Genomic DNA, 6,561 nt, shown 5'->3' on the forward strand with positions numbered 1-6,561 from the left:
GCTAAACACAGAATCCAAGTAAGCAGTTTAAGCAGATAAGGACAGTTAAGTCACGTAAGCATGTTTTCCTTAGCAAACAGGAGGCTTCATATACTAGTATTGCTCAATTAAATTTGAAAAAACATAGATCGCAGGTTCGACAGTTGAGGTCGAAGAGTTTTCCTTCAGTGCGTGTTCAGTGGAGAGGTCAGCCTCCTGAGGCATCACCTGGGAGTCCGAGTCTGACATGCGAGCCCGTTATCCTCATCTTTTTCCCGACTCGGGTACTTCTTTCTTTTATGTCCGTTCCGAGGACGAACGGTTGTTTTAGAGGTGGAGAATTGTGACGACCCAAAGGGTCATCACCTTTTTCTCATTCATTCCTGCTTCCGAGCCTTGAAAACCTATTTTTAGTTGCCTACATTTGCGTGCGCAGTCCGGCGCATAGCGGAAAGCTTAAATATGAATTCTGTTGTGAAAAATGATGAATTTTGGTATTAATATGATTAAAGTTGACTTTGGTCAACATTTTGGTAAACGGACCCGGACCCGTGATTGGAGGTCGGGTCCGTAGAAAAATATGAGACTCGGGCGTATGCCCGGATCGAAATTCCGAGGTCTAGAGCCCGAGAAATGATTTTTATAAAAGAAATTGTTTTTCTGAAATTTATATGGAAATTTAAAATGAAAATGGCTTAGAAAGTGTTGGTATCGGGCCCGTATTTTGGTTCGGCGCCCGGTACAGGTCTTTATATGTGGTTTAAGCTCTTCCTGTGAAATTTTGTTGAAATCGGACGTCGTTTGACGTGTTTCGGACCTAAATATTCAAAAAAAATGAAATTTTATGAAGTTTGATGAAAAAGTGATGATTTTGAGGTTTGATTCCTCTTTTTGATGTTATTTTGGTGATTTATCGCACGGTTAAGTTCGTAGGATGTTGTTGAGTTATGTGATGTGTTTGGTTAGAGCCCCGAGGCTCGGGAGTGTTTCGGAGGTGTTCGGGGTAGTTTTGGACTTGGGAAGATATCAGATTTTCTGCAATTTTTACACAGGAGTATTCCTTCTTCGCGTTCGCAATGTCCTCTCGCGTTCGCAGAGCCTTGAACCCCCTCTTCTTCGCGTTCGCGTCCCTTACATCGCATCGCGTAAGCCAAGTTCTGAATCCAGAAATTTCCTCTTTGCGGTTCGCACTCGACAACTCGGAACGCGTACCCTTACAGTCTTCCTCATCGCGTTCGCATGTCCTTCACGCCGTTCGCGTATAAACGAATTTTGGACCCCCCCCCCCAGCTTCCTTCTTCGCGTTCGATCATCCCCATCGCGGAACGCGATGCACTGCCCAGTTGCCCATCGCGAACGCGGACACCACTGTCGCAAGCATTGAACAAAAACCCCAGTTATATTTTTAAGTTTTCCAGAATCAAAACATACGGGTTTCATTCAAATTTCTCACGAACTCTCTTCCTCCCCAAGCTCTAGAAGTCCATTGAAGCCCCATTCTTCAAGACCATTTGGGTTAGTAATTTCCCACCTATTTCCTTCATTTTCTCCTCATTAATTAGTGAGTTCTAAGCCTAAATCATGTAATCTGGGGTTGAAATTGGGGGGAAATGGGTAGAGTTAGGGCTTTCAATTTTCTTTGATTTAGAACCTCGTTTGGGTCGAATTTGAAAACAATTGTATATCCGGGCTCGTGGGGAATGGGTAACATGAATTGGTTCGAACCTCGTGTTTCTGACCAAGCGGGCCCGGGGTCGATTTTGGAATTTTTGGAAGAAAGGTTTGGGAACCTATATTAGATTGATTTGATTGTTTAGCTATTATTGATATTATAAAGTTGTTATTTCATAATTTGATTGAGTTGAGCGAATTCGAAAAGGGAAGGCGGGTCGTTGTGGATTGATTTAGCCGTGGAAGTTGAGGTAAGTGTTTGATCTAACTTTGGCTGAGGGAATAGGATTAAGAGTATTGTTTTCTAATGCTAATTGGCGAGTACGGTGTATGGCATGGTGACGAGTATCTATACATTGGTGTCTAGCAATGACCGTGAGTCCTTATTTGTGCTTATTCTAATTTTGTTGTGACTCTTCCTTGTGTTAATTGATTGATTTCCGTTATAATGTGAAGAGTATGAGAAAGAATTATGATTTGTGAACTAATTGGAGTGTGGCTTGAATGATAAAGTAATATTGAGTAAGAAATGAAGAAAGAGAAAGAAATGTGATTATTCCCTTGCCGGGCTTATTTGTATATTGATTACCTCCCTTGCGGGATGTGAAAGTCATTTTGTTGTTCCTTGCCGGGATTTAACTGTTTACTTGTGTTTCCCTTGCCGCGGACTTCTATTACTGTTGTCTATCCCTCTGCCCCATTGGTTGTGATTGTTGCTTGGGTGAGGAAGAATAAGCACGAAGGTTGATGCCGTGCACGATTTGTGTTGAGGATATGTTTAATGCACGAAGGACATTCCATGCCATGTTTGATTATTAATGCACGAAGGGACATTCCGTGCCATGTTTTGATTATTAATGCACGAAGGAACATTTCCGTGCCATACACTCAGTATCTTGAGAGCACGAATGTTCCTTCGTGGCATTCATAATCAAAATATTGGCCACGGAATGTTCCTTCGTGCATTAAGTGAATAGAAGTCAAAACATGCACGGAATGTTCCTTGTGCATTAATAATCAAAACATGGCACGGAATGTTCATTCCGTTGCATTAACATATTCTCAACAACAAATCGTGCACGGCATCAACCTTCGTGCTTTTATCACTCTTCCTCAACCCAAGCAACAATCACAAACCAATTGGGGCGAGTGATAGACAACAGTAATAGAAGTCCCGCAAGGAAAACACAAGTAACAGTTAAATCCCGCAAGGAACAACAACAATGACTTTCACATCCCGGCCAAGGGAGCGGTATCAATATACAAATATAGCCCGGCAAGGAATAATCCACATTTCTTTCTCTTTCTTTCCATTCTTACCAATAATTACTTTAGTCATTCAAGCCACACCCCAATTAGGTCACAAATCATAATTCTTTCTCATACTCTTCACATTTATACCGTAAAATCATCATACACCAGGAAGAGTCACAACAAAATTAGAATAAGCACAATAAGGACCACGGATCATGCTAGACACCAATGTATAGATACTTCGTCACCATGCCAATACACCGTAACTCGACCAATTAGCAATTAGCAACAATACTCTAAATCCTATTCCCCTCAATCCAAAGTTAGATTCAAACACTTACCTCAACTTTCACGGCTAAATCAATCCCACAACGACCGCCTTTCCCTTTTCGGAATCGGCCTCAACTCGTTAATCAAATTTTAGATTTGAATTAATGAACTATGCAGAAAGGCATTATCATTCTATCAGATGTTCCATCTTTTGCATTATTAATGACTACGAATAGAAAGCGATACAATATCCAGATCGACCACACTGATTTCTCTGAAACTTCAAATTTTACTAAATGCTAGGTTCACGCAACGAAGGTCCCCTATTCTGTGTCCCCAATGATATGAAAGTGTTTTTATGTGAGGTGCACAAAAGCAAAACGCCGAAGAAGGTCGATGCCCCTGCACTTGTAGGTGATGACTCCCGCCTTTTGGTGAGAGGACTGCAGAGTGAAAAAGCCACGGACGGTATTGCCCAGACTCAGTGTCCGAATGCAAACTGTGTCCATATCATGATCTCCTCATATCCTTTCGCTATGCCGAGTCATTGCCCTGTAATAATCATATGTTTATTTTTGATTTCATCTCCATTATTATAAATTTGATCGACCAAAAATATAGACCTATAAATCTAATAATATAGAATACAGTCGAATATAGCTAAGCCCTCCTCCCATTGAACTTGTTAATTTACCCGCGTATACCTTATTTCCATATTTTACCTATAGCATACCCTAATAGTGCATATACACTGCACAGGTTTTTGAGTTAGTCCAGGTCTATGGTCCTCAGAAGTCCTACTACCTTCGCTGTAGAGGTTAGATGCGCAGGAAGGCAAAACTTATCGCGGAGACACATGGAATAATGGAAGGGTGGGAAATCGGTATTGTCGCTACAATCTCGATGCCAATACACTACTGTATTGCATTTCCTCCCTTGCTTCAGCGGAGAAAAGATACACGAGTGGGGAGCCCCGTCCAAATGGAGACCGCAAGCTTTCCTTTGAAGGAAAGAACCCTTTAGCGAGAGTAGTAGATGACCGAAAGAGCTGGACTTCAGTCCCAGTCAGTTCCGGTGGAGATTTGAATGAAATACACGAGCGTAGTCAAACTGGTGCTTTTGCTGATGTCCACAGGAGCCTCGCGTAGTATTTCTATATCCTATTACTATTACAATAATTAGAAGTGAAATTGTGTTATCCTTTGTACCTTGGATTACAAATCGAAAATACCTATAAGTTTTTGTCCTCTAGTACGTTGACAATGAGTATTTAGGCTATTCTCTAGACGTTCGTGAGTTTGTGAATCTCAGATCTTGTGTAGATTGTATTGAACTCCGCATTCCGCGTACTCGGTCCCGAATTTAGTATCGTGGACTGACTTCCGCTTAAGTTCGTAGGTTACAATTACCTGTTTCGTGTGGTGTTCTGCCAGATGGGGAATTGATTAATGTCGAGGTTATGCCAAAAGAGTAATAAATAATTGGCCTTAAAGCCTAGCCTGGGAAAAGCCTAAAATTAGAAGTAAGAGCGGCCATCCACGTGACTCGACCGGGGGCGAAGGTATGCGGCGAAAAATATCCGGTAACGTTGACAAGTTTCTTATACGCCGAACGCCCCGTGAAAGGACTGCCGGTGATACAGAGCACAATTGGTTACATTCCAGTCTCAGCAACGATGAAGGAACGAAGGACAAAGCCTCGTAAACATACTAGAAGGTCTGAGAGGATCCGCCCTACGTTGAGACGTCCGCGACATGTTATTATCCCCCAGAGGCTACAGAGTTACGGAAAAAAATTTCACTTTTGTTCTTTTCTTGTCGTGCCGATTCTGTTTCTCAAATACTGATTGTCTCTCTACTCTGTTCCTTTCGACAGATGGCGTTTGTCAGACACACGTGACCTCCGTGCCGAACCCCTCTTCTACCGCGCAGCCCAGAGCCTGAGAGCCAGAAATTATCTGGGAATTCAGAACCTAAGCCTTAACCCCAGCGAGGAGCATCCCTCCTACGAGGGGCCATGGAGATGCAGAGGCTGAGGCCGTTTTGCCATGAGGCCGAGGCAGGTGCAGAGCTCAGCTGCCGGCAGTGCAGCCCAGAGCGTGGAGAGCCTCAGACTGATTATGACGAGAGGTTCAGCCCCCAACGGCTCTTGAGTTCAGGTTGCTAGGCTTTTATGGAGGCGTCTCTCGAAGCGGTTTGCTTCCAGTAGCACCAGCCACTTCTCAGGCTTGCCGATGCAGGAGTTCAACTCCTGCTACACGTGAACTCCGAGCCAGCACGTTTAGCTCCCAGCCTCAGGTATCCAGTGGTTACGAGGCCAGCAAAAGAAGGTGTGGCAGTTACAGCCGTTAGTTGTGACTCAGACCGGCCAATGGCAGCGGTGCTATGTGCCGCAAGAGCTTTGGGCAGGCTGATAGCGGTTCACACAAAGCTCAATTCCACCACCACATTCCAGCGGCGTGCTTCTATCAGAGGACCCCCAGGATTTCCTTATATAGCTGCTCATTGAGGTTCTTTGGACTATGCGGATTGTGGAGACCAATGGGGGGTCGACTTCGCCACCTTTCGTCTATCTGGATCGCCAAGACTTTGTTGGAGGGACTATTGTTTAGCCAGACCAGCAGGGGGTCACCATCTTTTTGACTTGGACAGTTTGCACAGTTGTTCTGGAGAAGTTTTCTCCCCGTTACTCAGCCGAGATGCTCTTCGAGGCAGTTTGAAGCGCTTCAGCAGGCTCGTATGACAGGTCACACAGTATGAGACCCGGTTCATGATCTAGCCTTGCCAATGCTATTGTTATACTCCCCACGAGAGAGAGAGGGTGCGGACGTTTATTGAGGGATTGATTCAGCCGATCCGTCTCCAGATGGGCTATGGAGCCGGGATTGAGATTTCGTTTTCAGGCAGGCGGCCAATGCGGCCCGTAGAGTTGAGATGGCCTTGCACGGGGGAGGTGGTCATGGTCAGATAATAGGCCCCTCATCATGTAGGTAGATTCAGTGTACCTCGTCTGGAGGTTAGAGATTTCTTATGGTAGAGGCCATCCTCGAGGCCCTTTCAAGTCAAAGCTCTCCAGGTCTCTCATGTACTTCAAGGCGGTAAGTGGTTCTCAGCCGCATTATTCTGATCAGCAGTCTTTCAGTTGCAACACCAGCTCCCATTAGTGCACGCCACTCAGAGTTTCCGGGGAGGACATACAGGTCGAGCAGGATCAGCAGACTCAGCAGCGAGGGCTTCTTACGTTGTGGTGCACCCAAGTCACATTATCAGATTTTTTGCCTCGAGCTTCGGGTAGTTCCAGCCAGGCAGGGTCCCTCGCCCCATGATTCAGGCACCATGGTGAAATCCACAGGCCGCCCAGCCAGCTAGAGGCGGGGGCTAGCAGCTG

This window comes from Nicotiana attenuata, chromosome 8, assembly GCF_001879085.1.
Source record: "Nicotiana attenuata strain UT chromosome 8, NIATTr2, whole genome shotgun sequence".
Taxonomy (NCBI): domain Eukaryota; kingdom Viridiplantae; phylum Streptophyta; class Magnoliopsida; order Solanales; family Solanaceae; genus Nicotiana; species Nicotiana attenuata.